The sequence below is a fragment of the Bos indicus genome, chromosome 19 (genome assembly GCF_029378745.1).
Source record: "Bos indicus isolate NIAB-ARS_2022 breed Sahiwal x Tharparkar chromosome 19, NIAB-ARS_B.indTharparkar_mat_pri_1.0, whole genome shotgun sequence".
Lineage (NCBI taxonomy): Eukaryota > Metazoa > Chordata > Mammalia > Artiodactyla > Bovidae > Bos > Bos indicus.
Window position 1 is genome coordinate 36,628,470 of NC_091778.1, and position 13,696 is coordinate 36,642,165.

Sequence of the window (13,696 nt, forward strand, 5' to 3'; positions counted from 1 at the left end):
AGCGGCAGGTGTCTGGGTGAAAATAATTTCTTGTGCCACATGTGGATAACATGCCTCTGCTCTGCAACACGCAGGCTGTAGCAGAGCCAGCCCAGCACCTGGACGCTCTTGTCTCGGTGCAGCTCCTTCCTGGGAGTCACCACCTCCGAAGAGCTGTAGCGCCATGAGGGACGTCCTGGAGAACACTGGACAGGAGCCAGCACTGCCCAGAGCCCGAGCAGCAAGAGGGGCTGCCCGCAAGGTGACCTGGCCCTCTGTCAGCCTGGCGGCCTGGCTCAGGGACATCTGCCAATGAGAATAGTTCAAAGCAGGGTCCCAGAGTAGCCAAGTCTATACCATCTTCTGCGGCTACTTCCTACCAAGGAGATATTGACAGACAAAAAGGGGTCACTGGGTGGGTATCCTAATGGGATTAGGTAACAGTCGCAGGGCCAGGCAGAGGGTGGGTCTGGTTGTGAACTCAGCCAGGGCTGAGGTGAGAGACTGGGAGGGCTGTGTCTGAGAGTGCTACCAGGGAACTGAGGGCTTACTGGGTCAGCATTTAGAGTAGGATCAATATTTCCCTAGTGCGCCCCGAAACCTTTCAGAGTCCTCCATCTGATGTTCCCATCCGCTTAATTACCAGACTGTGTTCCTTTCCCCACGGCCAGGAGAGAGGCTGCCCCTGACCCTGGGGAGCCCCCGAGGGCATTCCCTCTAGTCCCTGTTTGAGTTTCTCTCCTGGAAGGTGGTACATTCCTCCCCCTACCCCCACACCCGCCTCAGCTGAAGACACAGGGGAGTGTCTCTTGGTGCCCAATGGGAGACAACAAATATTTCACTCCTGAAAATTCTGTACTTGTTTTTAGGGGAGGAAAAAAATCTAGTACCAGATCATGACCGGGAGAAAAAATGTCATGGTTCTCCAGACAATGAATATTTCCCTTTGAATTTTTGAACATACTCCAGCCATTTAAACTGACCGTGTTGGGGGATGAACTTCCAAGGTGGGACATTTACTCCTGGCCTTGGTCCGGCAGGACTCCGTATTCCTACCTCCACCCCCCCACCCCCACCTCCCCCCACCCCCATCCTACCTGGGCCTGCTCTTCCCCGGTGGATCTAACCCATTGGCTAATTTTCCCCTCTGATAGCCCAAGACTTGGATGCTCTTTAACTTCCATGTTAGGGTTTTCACAAAGCACAGAAGATAACTGAGCCATAGAAATCTAATGTTTCCCTTTCCCCTTTGTTCTGTGCTCTTCCAGGCTTTCATGTTTAAGTGCCCACCGTTTTGCTCTCTCATGAGAATTCCTGTTGACCTTTCAAATGTTAATTCTACACTTTTAATTTATACCCATTACAAGACGATGTACTCTTCTCCCTCCACTCAGCATTTAATCATGCCTACACACATGGCTTTTACTGGTTCGCTTCTCGTTTCCTTCTTCTCCATCTTCTCTCTGGGCCTGTTTTCTCTTTACTCTAAAATTATGTCTCACAGTCTCCTTTGCTGCCTGTCAGCTGACAATGGACTCTGACTCGTGTTTTCATACTTTCTCTTCCACTGAAGTACTTTGATCGGCATGAAACGCTTTTGAAGGCCCAGTGTCAAAGGTTCAGTACTGCAGACGTGCACTGGTCCCCCCCTTCAGGGGGCCACACTCATTCTGTCCACCCACACACCACGATGTGGAGTCCGACTTCACTGCAGGTCTCCAAATCTAATATTATACGCTGAGGGGTATGATATTACCTTTTAGTTTATCAAATGTACCTTGGTTATGTTGCAAAATACTCCCTCAGTACCTTATTTGGGGTGCCAGGGTAGGGGGCCTGGCTGCACAGCTTGTGGGATCTACTTTCCTAAACCCAGGCCCCAGCAGTGAAAGCCGGGAGTCCTACCCACTAGGCTACCATGGAACTCCCTCTCTGTACCCATTTTGAAAAGAGAGTTTACTATGAGTGGATGTGGAATTTTGTCAAATGTTGCTGTGTCTGTTGAGATGACCATGTGGAATCCCCATCACTTGACTATCCAGAAGGAATCTCCTTTTCCTTTTCCTTCATTCCTTCCCCTCTTTCTGCCTTCCATACTTCCACAGATACACAGAAATCTGCATCTCTAAGAGATAATCCACAATAATTATCTCCTATCTTCCTTCTTTGTATACACAGAAAAGCATATCTGAGATAGACAATTCACAAGGACCTGTGGCTCAGCAAACTACTCATTCTTCTGTGGCAAAATCCAAAAAACAATAGAGGTATTCCATAGATATGTAATACCTGAATCAGGCGACTGTACGCTGACAACAATCACAACATTGCATATTGAACATAATGAGCTGTAGCATCGGCAAGATGTTAAAGAAAGGAACAAAAAGCAGCTCCTACTCTAGTATGTCTGACCTCCCTGACATGGGATGCTATCCCATCCCTGGAGGCTGAGCAATCTTTGGTCCCATTGATGGAGCGGGGGTGTTTCAGGAAAGGGGACCCCTTCCAGGGCCTGAAAATGGACTCTTGTCTAACACTGGGAAATGAATTGTCTGAGGAGACACACGTGCTGATAAAGCAAGAGATTTTATTGGAAAGGGCACCCGGGTGGAGAGCAGTAGGGTAAGGGAACCCAGGAGAACTGCTCTGCCACGTGGCTAGCACTCTCAAGTTTTACGGTGATGGGATTAGTTTCTGGGTTGTCTTTAGCCAATCATTCTGACTCAGAGTCCTTCCTGGTGGCCTTGCTCAGCCAAGATGGATGCCAGCGAGGATTCTGGGAGGTGGTCGGACATGTGGTGTCTCCTTTTGATCTTTTCTGAACTCTTCCCATTGGTGGTGGCTTATTAGTCTCATGTTCCTTACCAGGACCACCTGTCATAAAACAGCTCATGCAAATGGTTACTATGGTGCCTGGCCAGGGTGGGCGGTTTCAGTCAGTGTGCTTCCCCTAACAACTCCCCACTGAAAGACCTCAAACTCAAGGTACCTCTTGGGAATTGGGGCGGAGGTCTCTTTCCTTTGTGACTTTTTCCTGCTGTGCATGGGTGTAGGCCTGCCTAGCAGAGCAGAACTCTTTCTCTACCTGATCTAAGTTGAGGTGCTCTTCATCTGCAACCAGCATTCACCCTTGTAATGACAGCAATTTAGCTTGAAACTTGGCTCCTCTTAGAGATGAAATAGACAGGGGTCAAGCAGGAGAGCTAACAGGATGGGCATCACTGGTTCCCAGAGACAGAAGGAAACATTTGGAGACAGGGCTTGAGAGTGTGTGATTTTTTTCTGATTGGTTGGGGGTAAGGCAACCACCACCAGAGTGGTGCTCTCAGAATCTTGTGCTCAGCCTGAAGCTACCATCCTCCACCAGGTGGGGGCCCCAGTTCTGTAGAAGAACTCAAAAACATTGTTATGCATACCTTTTTGAGTAGGAACCAGGACCCTGCCTCAAGGCTGTACCACCATTTGCTCCTCCTCTGTTTCTGTATCCCCTCCCTTCCCTGATTAGCAACTGTTGGAGTCTACCCTTTGGAACTCAGGGAAGGTCAAGGAGGCTGGATGAAGCCTGGGCAACTATGGCTGTGATAACTTCCTGTCTAAGTGGGGCGCAGGACTGCCTCAGCTTGGAGAATAGACACTGAATTGGAAGCATTCGAGTTTCAAGTCTAGATCTAAGTCTTGTAGGATTAAAATCTCAATCCCTTGGTCTGCCATTTTGGTGTAACATCCCAATTAGAAGTAGTTGGAGGAGTGACAACTGGAATTTTAATAGACAAAATAAATCTCTTTTTTTTTTTTTTTAGAAAAATAGCCCTGAAATCCAGTCTAGACCTTCAGGGAGACTTGTAGGCAGTTGCCTAGCTCTATAAAAAGTGAGGTTGTAGTTACTAGCTTCTAGCAGACATTGTTTTGAGAATGGTGGCATCCAAGCCTGACACGACTCAGAAAACTCAAGTGTTTAGCAATACAAGGTCTAGTCTGAAATTATACCCATAGAATCACCTAGTTATTTCCTTGAATGTCTGAAGCATCAGATCAGATCAGATCAGTTGCTCAGCCAAGTCCAACTCTTTTCGACCCCATGAATTGCAGCACGTCAGGCCTCCCAGTCCATCACCAACTCCCGGAGTTCACTGAGACTCATGTCCATCGAATCAGTGATGCCATCCAGCCATCTCAGCCTCTGTCGTCCCCTTCTCCTCCTGCCCCTAATCCCTCCCAGCATCAGAGTCTTTTCCAATGAGTCAACTCTTCACATGAGGTGGTCAAAGTACTGGAGCTTCAGCTTCAGCATCATTCCTTCCAAAGAAATCCCAGGGCTGATCTCCTTCAGAATGGACTGGTTGGATCTCCTTGCAGTCCAAGGGACTCTCAAGAGTCTTCTCCAACACCACAGTTCAAAAGCATCAATTCTTCAGCGCTCAGCCTTCTTCACAGTCCAAATCTCACATCCATACATGACCACAGGAAAAACCATAGCCTTGACTAGACGAACCTATTTTGATTTTTCATTATAAAATTCTCCTTACTTTTTGATAGGGCCCACATGGGGTCTCACTGATAAGATGGCTCGTTATGTCAACCTTGCAGATGAAGAATAAAATCACAGTGATCTTTGAGACTGACCAAATTGCCCAAATGGTATCCTGGTATCTCTCTGGAGCTTGTCAAAGCTGCAACACCACCAGATTCCAGACGGCTACATGACCATCCCTTCAGGGAATTTTTCATTGGTGGGGTATAAGAAGGACTCTGTCAGAAAGGGAGTATGCTGGTTTTCCTTAACAGCCAGTCACCCTCTCTTTTCCCTCTAATAAATTTCCTTTTCTTGCCTGACTTCCCAGCTTGCTCTCTTTTTTCTCTGCACTTGCCTTACACTTTTCTTTAAGCCACTTAAATGAAGCTCATTTACAAATTAATCTCAAAAATATTAACCAGAGACAGAGACATATAGAGATATATTTAGACAGACACAAAGCAAGATCTAGCTTCATTTTCTGAGCTTAGTCATGAATTAGATACTACAATATAAAAATGGCTAGTTTATAAATAATAGTTGGAATAAATAAAATTTCTAAAGGCTTTTCCCCATTTTTCCTCAGTCTCAGGAGTTAGAGATGGTCCAGATAAGTGTTCCTGAGAGCCCTGGTCTCAAGGCACAGGGAAAGAAAATCAAGTTCTAACAAAATGGTGGCAGGCCACTTTCTTCTCCATGAGATCTTCCTGACCCAGGGATTGTACCCGTGTTTCCTATGTTGGCAGGCGGATTCTTTACCACTGAGCCACCAAGGAAGTCCTATATATATATATATATATATATGTATGTATTTGCCATCTATGTAAGTATATATACATATATACACTAATATATATTTCTGTATGCATATATCTACCATCTATATATATGCCTGGCATGTTGCAGTCCATGGAGTCACAAAGAGTCGGACACAACTGAGTGACTGAAATGAACTGATATGATGCATGTAAGTATCTGTTATCTCTCTGGATGCATCTACCCATTTTGTATCTACCTATGTATGTGTGTATGTAACAGCTGTATATTTGTAGTTGTGTGTATATACATGCATGTATTTATTTATCTAGCTACATTGGTTCTACTTCTCTGGAGACGCCTGACTAATATATCAGCAGTTACACAAGATTGTCCTTACTGGGCAGGCAGTGTATCTGTGGACTATGACTTTGCAGTACAGAAACTAAACAATTAAGTATAATTGGAATTTTTTCAGTGTTCTGATACTGATATTGAACATTTCTTCTGTTACCATAGAGATATTTAGGACCACCTTTTCTAAATTGTAATCTCTCAGACTTGGGAATAAGTTTCTAAATCCTGAGGATACCTTGAAGTGGTGCTACAGAGGTTGGCATTTATGGAGTTGTCTTGTCTGAGACGTTCATGTGACACCACATTTTCAGGAAGAAGCTCAAGTTTATAATTGGCTGGCATTTGAGGTGGGATACTGGAGTACAGAGGGAGCTCATTATCCGACCCCACATTGTCCTGACCATTGAGGTGGGAAGGCTTTACACTCCTTGTCTCCACATAAGGCTAAAATACCACTGTGTTCACAGACTAGACCAGAGTAGAAATGGAAATCCCCTAGGTCTGGGGCGATTCAGCCCTTTGTCACTGGTCATTGACACCTGCACACCTCCACTCCTGTGTACTCCTGCCAGCCTGGAAGAGCAGAACAGGCCGGGCAGTTCTGAAACAGAAGGCCCGCAGGTCAGCTCTGGCATCTCTCTTTCTCTCTCACACACATTTTCTGTCTCTCTTCATCTCTCTGTCTCTCTCTTGCAAAGAAAATTGTCACGCGAGTGTATGTTCCTTGGTTCTTTGTCTCATCACAATAAAGATTTGGAGTGACGGACATTAAAGCCCTCGGTGCGTCACAGCTCTCGGGTCTTGGACAAACCGTGTTATAGCTCTTAGGCAAATCAGTGTTACAGCTCTATTTTATTTAGAAGATAGCAGGAGAATCCATCCTTGAAGTGTGAGAGCATGCCAACCCAAAGACTCGAAGAGAAGAGAGTGGAGGAGCGTGCGGGGGAGGGAGAGAGAGAGAGGGAGAGAGGGTGAGAGGGAGAGAGAGAGAAAGAGCACACACATGCGGGAGAGAAAGAGAGCCCTAGAGAAAGCGCTTTGGCTCCTCCTTTTATATGTTTTTTTCCTCAACCTAGGCCTGCCCTATGAAAATTGGGCTTAGCCAGGAGTGCTGTTTGTTCTGCCTGAAGTCTTCACTCTGGTCCTCGAACCATCCTTTGACCTTCCTTGTCTTTTAGCCACTGCCATTTTGGACTCCTTTTCCCTATTCTACCTACCTAACAAAATGATGACTTTTTTTCCCTTTCTTTTCTTTTTTTCACTGTTTCTATTTTATACCAGAAGACACTTAACTTCACAGGGGTAGTTAATGCACCAAAAGAAAAACAGTAAATATGGTGCTTAGAGTGCAAATAAAAATTAAAACCTGTGCTTCTGTGACTCTAGAACTCATATATTTTCTACCAAAATGTTAAAAAAAAAAAAAAGGGAGGGAGGGTGGGGGAAACAGAGAGAAGAAGAAAAAGGGAGAGAGAAAGAGAAAAACAAAATGGGTGTGTTGCAGGAAAGGGAACCGCTTTCAGGACGAGAAAGTGGTCTCTTGTCTAACACTGGGAAATGAATGTCTGAGGAGACACACATGCTGACCAAACAAGAGATTTTATTGGGAAGGGGCACCCAGGCAGAGAGCAGTAGGGTAAGGGAACCCAGGAGAACTGTTCTGCCACTGGTTAGCAGTCTCCAGTTTTATGGTGGTGGGATTAGCTCCTGGGTTGTCTTTGGCAAATCACTCTGATTCAGAGTCCTTCCTGGTGGTGCACACATTGCTCAGCCAAGATGGATGCCAGCAAGAAGGATTCTAGAAGGCGGTTGGACATGTGATGTCACCTTTTTGACCTTTCCTGAACTCTTCCCGTTGGTGGTGGCTTATTAGTTTCACGTTCCTTACCAGGACCTCCTGTTGTAAAACAACTCGTGCAAATGGTGGTGCAAAAACAACTATGGTGCCTGGCTGGGTGGATGGTTTCAGTGAGTGTGCTTCCCCTAACAACTTCCCTCTGAGAGACTTCATACTCAAGGTACTTCTTGGGATTTGGGACAGAGGTCTCTTTCTTCTGTAATTTCTTCCTGCTGTGCATGGGTGTAGGCTTGCCTAGGAGAGCAGAAGTCTCTCTCTACCTGATCTAGTCAGTCAATTTACTAGCTCAATCATGTCCAACTCTTTGTGACCCCATGGACAGCAGCACTCTGGGCTTCCCTGTCCATCACCAACTCCCAGAGCTTGCTCAAACTCATGTCCATCGAGTCGGTGATGCCATCCAACCAACTCATCCTCTGTCAATCTTTCTCAGCATCAGGGTCTTTTCCAATGTCAACTCTTCACTTCAGGTGGCCAAAGTATTGGAGCTTCAGCTTCAACATCAGTCCTTCCAATGAATATTCAGGGTTGGTTTCCTTTAGGATTGACTGGTTTGATCTCCTTGCCGTCCAAAGGACTCTCAAGAGTCTTCTCCAACATCACAGTTTAAAAGCATCAATTCTTCAGTGCTCAGCCTTCTTTATGGTCCAATTCTCACATCCATACATGACTACTGGAAAAACCATAGCCTTGACTAGACGAACCTTCCTTGGCAAAGTAATGTCTCTGCTTTTTAATATGCTATCTAGGTTGGTCATAACTTTCCTTCCAAGGAGCAAGCGTCTTTTAATTTCATGCAGCAGTCACAATCTGCAGTGATTTTGGAGCCCCCAAAAATAAAGTCTGACACTGTTTCCACTGTTTCCCCATCGATTTGCCATGAAGTGATGGGACCAGGTGCCAGGATCTTAGTTTTCTGCATGTTGAGCTTTAAGCCAACTTTTTCACTCTCCTCTTTCACTTTCATCAAGAGGCTTTTTAGTTCCTCTTCACTTTCTGCCATAAGGGTGGTGTCATCTGCATGTCTGAGGTTATTGATATTTCTTCCGGCAATCTTGATTCCAGCTTGTGCTTCCTCCAGCCCAGCGTTTCTCATGATGTACTCTGCATATAAGTTAGATAAGCAGGGTGACAATATACAGCCTTGACGTACCCCTTTTCCTATTTGGAACCAGTCTGTTGTTCCATGTCCTGGTCTGACTGTTGCTTTTTAACCTGCATACAGATTTCTCAGGATCTAAGCCAAGATATTTTGTGCCTGAAACCAGCATTTGCCCTTGTAAGAACAGCAATTTAGCTTGAAACTATTGGCCCCTGTCAGATATGAAATAGACAGGGGCAAATAGGAGGCCTAAAAGGATGGTCATCACTGGGCCCCAGAAACAGAAGGCAACATTTGCGGGTGAGGGCTGCAGTGTGTGTGACTTTCTTCTGACTGGTTGGTGGTAAGGCAACAGAGTGGTGCTCCCGGAATCTTGTGCTCAGCCTGAAGTTACCATCCTTCACCTCGGTGAGGGCCCCAGTTCTGCAGAAGAACTCAAGGACATTGCTGTGCATGCTTCTTGAGTAGGAAGCAGGACCCTGCCTCAAGGTTGTACCACCATTTGATTGCTCCTTCTGTTTCTGTATCCCCTCCCTTCTCTGATTAGTAACTGTTTGAATCTGTTTTGAATCCTCTGGGACTCAGGAAAGGTCAAGAAGACTGAATGAAGCCCATATCCTACAGACAAGAAATGGAGAACACTGAACAGATCCGTACTCCAGAGCCCCAGTGAGTCCTGCTCAGTTTTAATTCAGGGAACTAGGCAACTATGACTGTGATAACTTCCTGTCTAAATGGGGCATAGGACTGCCTCAGCTTGGAGAATAGACGCTGAATTGGAAGCATTCCTGAGTTCCAAGTCCTAGATCTGAGTCTTGTATGATTAAAACCTCAATCTGTTGGTCTGCCATTTTGGTGTAACAGACCCAATTAGAAGTAGTTGGAGGAGTGACAACTGGAATTTTAATAGACAAAATAAATCTCATTTCTTTTCAGAAGAATAGGCCTGAAACCCAGTCTGGACCTGGCACTTGTGGGAGACTTTGTAGCCAGGTAGCCAGTTGCCTAGCTCTATAAAAAGTGAGTTTGCAGTTACTAGCTTCCAGCAGACATTGTTTTGAGCATGTCTGGTGGCATCCAGGCCTGACACAACTCAGAAAACTCAAGCGTATAGCAATGCAAGGTCTAGTCTGAAATCACACCCATAGTATCTTGGGTGTCTGAAGCATAGCTACTCTGTTTTGACTTTTTTTGTTTTAATTTAACATTTTATTTAGCCAAACTTAAATTATAACTACACAGGAGTTCCTAGAACAGAGAAAAAGTTGTTCTATGGGGACAATTTTCTGACAAAATGAAGAGACACAAAGTGATGCGTCTTCCCGTTTGACTTTCAAGGCACAGCCATAAAAGAGGATAACCGCTGATGCAGCTTGGCTTAGATCATAAGGCTCTTGGGCTCCATGGACAGGGCAGCCTGGCGCTCTCAGAGACAGGTCCACAGGCACAGCTGACAGTCCAGAGAGCAGCACCCATGCAGGAGGATGCCTAGGATTTTCCAGAGGGTGAGGCTTGGGCTCTGTTGGGTGCCGAGCTAGATGGGGGTCTTGGGAGGTCACAGTCATGTGCTGGGAAGAGGTGATTTGAGAGGATGAAACTGACAAGTTAAAGGAAAATGCCCATCCTGACATGACAGCAGGCAAGTGTTTAAGTCCAAATGTTTGAGACACCCACTTCAGTATAGCTACCTAGGCCTGTAAATTCCTCTTTTCCTATATCAGTTTAGGCTGTCTTTTGTAAACAACAGTGTCTGAAAGAGCATTGTTGAAATAAAAGGTGTAGAAGACTTGGGACAGTCATGAGACTTGGGACAGTGGGCAGAGCTAGCCCCAAGGAAGAAGCCTAGCTCTAGCAACAACTGTCAGGCCCTGAGAAGACTGAAGGTGGCCTCATTTGAGTGGCAAACAGTAAGGTTGAAATTTCAAAAATTATTTATCCTGCTTCCTAATATTACTTAAACCACACCGTTCCATGAGGCAGGGTAAACTTGAAATCAATGAAATAGTAATGATCTTTCAAAACTGAGCAGCTGAACTACATATCAACAAGACAGGCCAGATTAAATCAAACTTAATAAAAAGCACTTTATGAGACTAGTATCCATGTTCATCTTTAACATGAGTTGGTTTTTCAAAAGGGGGACGATGTAGGGGATGTCAAAAACCAAGCGAGACCAGATTTGCTTTCATCTCATTCTGTTCAGTTTCCATAATGGGAGGATGGATCCACTATCTTCACTGGTTTTCTTTGTTATTGGCATCTCATACCTTCAGTCCTCCATGCCGAGGAAGGAACACTTTGCTGGGTGGCACTGCTCTAACTGCTACCAGAGACACTGGGTTTGAGTTGTATATTGATAAAATCTGGCAAATATCTTCTGGAATCGTAGTGACTTCTGGAGGTGTAGGTGTTTTGAGTAGAATCTCATAAGAAGAAATAGTAGGAGAAGAGGGATCTGCAAAGTTCTCAAAGCACTCATCTGAATTTGTACTTTCTTCCATTGCCAAATCATTCAATGAACTGCTTGCTTTTGATAATGGATAATTTGTGGATACCAGAGCTGTGCTGATCTTTGTAGAAGGAACTTTCAAACCAGGAGTGCTGAATGTAGGTGCCAAGGGAGAATCTGTGTGCTCTGCACCATCTTTTTCCCAACAGCTGGATTATGAGTCCAGGAGTGGCAAAGACATTATCATTATTGGGCACTGGTTCTGTTTCTATGGTCTCACTGTTAGTCTTCACATTTTTAAGTCCAATTGTGTAATTGTCATTTAAACACATAGTGTATTCAGAGATACCAACTCAAAATGGTCCATCTTTAGTGCACATTTTGAAGTTTTTACTAGTGACTGTTTGGAAAATGGAGTTAAAATTTTTGGCTCTTCCTTCTCATTGTTTACTGCTTGGGGAGGGTTTGGCAGAACTTGGGATACGATGTACTGCTCAAGTCCAAAATCAGAAAGTTGTGGACTATGTGGTGACTTCTCAGAAACAGAAGTGCTTGGAACAGCAAAATCCAACAAATCATCTTCCACGTCAGGCTTCTCAGGACGTTCACATTCACTGGACGCTGGTTTAGAGTCAGTGACCTCTTGCTCATCCACTGAGTTTTTCTTGGCACATGGAGTATATCCATACTTCTGGAAAAACTCTTTTATTTTCATGATATCCATTGAATTCTTTTTCATCAGTATTTTTGTTGCCTTTATGAAACCAATGCTTTCTCGACTTTCCAAGCTTTGCTTTATCAAGAATATTGACATCATCCTTTAGAGTCTGTACTTCTGAGTGAAGGTCATGTAAAACTCTCATTGGACAATCTTCAGAGTTGCTTTCCTCTCTGTCCAGCACTCACTACAGCTGGGCCGTCTTGCCATCCAGGGTGATAGCCAGAGACCTCAGCATCCTGCAAAAGCCTCAGATTGGATCCATAGGAGAGCCCGGCCTATTTTGACTTTTAATTGTAAAATTCTCCTTAATAGCCAAAGCAGATGTCACCATTAACAACGTCATTGTTTCTCAGGTATGAGAAGATGTAAGAATTGGAACTCATTAAATCTTCTCCTGAAAAGATCTAACTATCTGAAGGCCTGTTTTGCCAGTTTTTCCCAGAGCACAGGGTGTCTCATTCCCGATTTCCACCCTGAACTCCTTTCAGGGGTGTTGAAAATCAGCAGCTGCCAGTGGTCATGATTTAATCTTTGTAGAGGTAGATGGCAAGTGTCAGTTTTTAGTTGGCAGAGCCCCTTCTTGGTGATAAACTTGGCCATGATTTTAAGGGAGAGCATTTCATGACCATTTCATGCTAGGATGCTGAGAATGTCCATTCTCAGGTCTGGCAAAGATTTTGTTAACAGGCCACTCAATGTGCTGTTACTGGACTAGGCCATAAAACAGTATCCAAAATTCTCTGGACCACCTGTCTTGCTAGCCTCTTGGTCCAGGAAAACTTTCCTTCATGTTGCTTCTCCCCATATCTAGAGTTACACCGTTACCACCATTGATCTCATATAGAACTATATATCATTTTATCAGAGGCCTCAGTCACACATTTGGCAGTATAAGAAACAGCAATTTTGTAAAACTGGTGAAAGACAAGTAACATAGACAGCAGTATCATAAGCTAAAAACTTCCATTAGATGTAGCCCAGTATATCCCAGGTCATCTGACTTAGTCTATTCTGTACGAATCTTTACCTTCCAGGGAAATTATATATTGGCACTGTCTATAAGGCACATAACCCAGTTTCCTAGTGTTACTAGACTGATTATTCTTAGTATGATTTAATTGTTTCCAACATAGAGGACACTTTAAACCTAAATTACCATAACCTGGTGTTATCTATATAAATCCATCCCATAATGGTGGGAGATTTTTTTCCTTTGCGGAAACTTTGCTTGCTGCTCTGATTGAGACTGAGTAATAGAAGAAAATTCAAATTTATGGCCAGGGTCAGAGCAGGCATTATTAATTGGTCAGGTAAGGGGATTCCATCTAGTAATATCAATAGTGACATGAATATGACTATCAGATCAGATCAGATCAGTTGCTCAGTCATGTCTGACTCTGCGACCCCATGAATCGCAGCACGCCAGGCCTCACTGTCCATCACCAACTCCCGGAGTTCACTGAGACTCACGTCCATCGAGTCAGTGATGCCATCCAGCCATCTCATCCTCTGTCGTCCCCTTCTCCTCCTGCCCCTAATCCCTCCCAGCATCAGAGTCTTTTCCAATGAGTCAACTCTTCACATGAGGTGGCCAAAGTACTGGAGTTTCAGCTTCAGCATCATTCCTTCCAAAGAAATCCCAGGGCTGATCTCCTTCAGAATGGACTGGTTGGATCTCCTTGGAGTCCAAGGGACTCTCAAGAGTCTTCTCCAACACCACAGTTCAAAAGCATCAATTCTTCAGCACTCAGCCTTCTTCACAGTCCAACTCTCACATCCATACATGACCACAGGAAAAACCATAGCCTTGACTAGATGAACCTTTCTTGGCAAAGTAATGTCTCTGCTTTTGAATATGCTATCTAGGTTGGTCATAACCTTCCTTCAAAGGAGTAAGCGTCTTTTAACTTCATGGCTGCAGTCACCATCTGTAGTAATTTTGGAGCCCAGAAAAATAAAGT

The 13,696-nt window shown here is 44.6% G+C and overlaps 1 pseudogene; it reads right to left on the minus strand.

Moving 5' to 3' along the window:
• Nucleotides 1-10,799: 10,799 nt before the first annotated feature.
• On the minus strand, nucleotides 10,800-11,997 carry LOC109573498 (SKA complex subunit 3-like; annotated as a pseudogene).
• Nucleotides 11,998-13,696: the final 1,699 nt, after the last annotated feature.